This window comes from Petaurus breviceps, unplaced genomic scaffold, assembly GCF_028583685.1.
Source record: "Petaurus breviceps papuanus isolate PSGF00001 unplaced genomic scaffold, PetGlider_PUasm1.0 90822, whole genome shotgun sequence".
Taxonomy (NCBI): domain Eukaryota; kingdom Metazoa; phylum Chordata; class Mammalia; order Diprotodontia; family Petauridae; genus Petaurus; species Petaurus breviceps.
Window position 1 is genome coordinate 14,507,568 of NW_027187351.1, and position 2,191 is coordinate 14,509,758.

Here is a 2,191-nt window from a genome sequence, read left to right on the forward strand (position 1 = left end):
AAAGAGAGAAAAAATGGAGAAAAGGGGAAAAAAAGGAGAAAAAAGAGATAAAAGGTGTATATCCAAGTTCCTGAGGACAGCTGCTGTGAATAAGGTTCTGATCACATGGTATAGTGAACTCTCTATTTATTCATCAGTGAACATTTATTCATCAGTGAACATCAGCAAAACATTCCAGAAACCAAAGTACAGCATTCACAAAAATATAACATGACAACTTATTACTAAGGTGGCCACATAGTCTTAAATAAAACTGATAGTTCAGTAAGTCACAGTCTCCTCAATCAATTTAGAGTACCCAGGTAAAATTTTCTTTCATCTCAACTGGGAAGGTGGCTTCCAATCATCCTTAAGTTAATCATCTTTAAGGGTCAGTGGAAAGTACAAAGGTCACCCACCCCTAGGTCACAATTAAGTTACAATATTATCAATCACTACTAAGTACTCTCTTAAGGGGTAGAGGAAAGAACAAAGGTCTTCCACCCCTAGGTCACAAAGAAGTTAGAAATCTCATCCAGGGACAAGTCTGAGGGGCGGGATTTGGGTGTGAGAGTTTTGAGTTCCAGCAGTCAAATGTTGTAGCTGTGGTGCAGACATTTCTAAGGTTGGTCTGTTCTGTTTCCATGTCAAAACCAGCTAGTGACCAAGGATGAGTCTTCAGTGGACTGCGGTTGCTACCTTCCTCTATGCAGAGGTCTTTGTTGTGCTATTGCTCTGTGTTCCTTTCATTTCTCCCAAAAGATGGCAGAAGATCTTTAAGTCGTGCCTGGTACAACCGGTGGTAAGCTATGGCAATCACTTTTTTGTGGTTCTCATTGTTATCCTGGTGCTGCTTCTCATTGATGCTGTGCAGGAGATCAGGAAGTATGATGATGTGACAGAGAAGGTGAACCTCTAGAATAACCCTGGGGCCATGGAACACTTCCACATGAAGTTGTTCGGAGTCCAGAGGAACCTCCACATGGCTGGCTTCTCTCTGCTGCTGTCTTTCCTGCTCAGACACCTGGTGACCCTTATCTCCCAGCAGGCCACACTGTTGGCTTCCAATGAAGCCTTCAAAAAACAAGCTGAAGGTGCCAGCGAAGCTGCCAAGAAATACATAGAAGAAAATGACAAGCTGAAGAAGGGAGCTGGCACCAACTGTGGTAAATTGGACCTGAGCGATGATGTGCTGGTGGAGAACAAAAGCCTAAAGGCTGAACTCAAGAAACTCACTGAGGAGCTGACTGTCAGCAAGCGAAACCTGGAGAGAGCAGAAAATGAAGCTCTGGCCATGTGTAAGCAGTCAGAAGGGCTAACCAAAGAGTATGATTGGCTGCTGGAGGAGCATGGTCACCTGCAGGCTGCAGTGGACTGTCCGAAAGACAAGAAAGAGGAGTGAAGGGTTGGCTCTCTTCCTCTTTCCATCCTCTTCCTGCTTCCATTCCTCCCCATCACAAGCAGCTGCTTTTCTCTGGGTCACATTGTAAAGCAGGGAACGCAAGGAATGCTCCCTGCCCCATCCAACCCTCACTTCCTTGGTAATGGGGCCCGTGTCTTGCCCAGGCACTGCTGACTCAACTTGCTTTGGGCTTTTTTGCTCAGCTTGTAAATAAACTTTGACCAATTTTGACCACTGAACCACCCCCCTACCCAACCCTCCTCACTTGCCTTACCCTGAATCTAGAGGACAACCCCAGCAATTGGGGATTGGGGGCAGGGGAAGATATGATGGTTGCAAGCTTGGGTCCCTTCTCATTTAGTCCCCCCACATCTACCTTCATCTCTTCCTATTCCAAAGAGCAAAGGGGTTTGCTGTCTGAGGAGGGGGCACCTGAGATTGGGTTCATGGTTTGAGGTAGTAGCTGTTTTACTATGAAGAGCCCTCTAGTTTTTGGGGGGTTTTTTTGTGGATGGAATCTTATGTTCTCTCCAGTGTGGGTACTTCTGGGCTTGGTTTGGGAGTAGTTCTCAGCTTCTCTTGGAGAAATAAAGTTTGTTTATCAAAGCAAAAAATAAAATCTCATCCATCAGCACTGAGTGCCCAAGTAAAGGTCCTTTCATCCTTACTTGAGGCTAACTTCCAAACTCCACAACTCCTCTTTCATGAGCTGGCCACTCCCAGGCTTACTTGGATTCATCTGACTGTTGCCTGGATTCACAGGTAAGCGGGTCTCACTATGGTTCCATATCACAGCTCACAAGGACTGCT

General features: G+C 45.7%; 1 pseudogene; it reads left to right on the forward strand.

Annotated features, from left to right (window-relative positions):
- Positions 1–523: 523 nt before the first annotated feature.
- Positions 524–1,521, forward strand: LOC138148161 (B-cell receptor-associated protein 31 pseudogene; annotated as a pseudogene).
- The last annotated feature ends 670 nt before the right edge of the window (positions 1,522–2,191 follow it).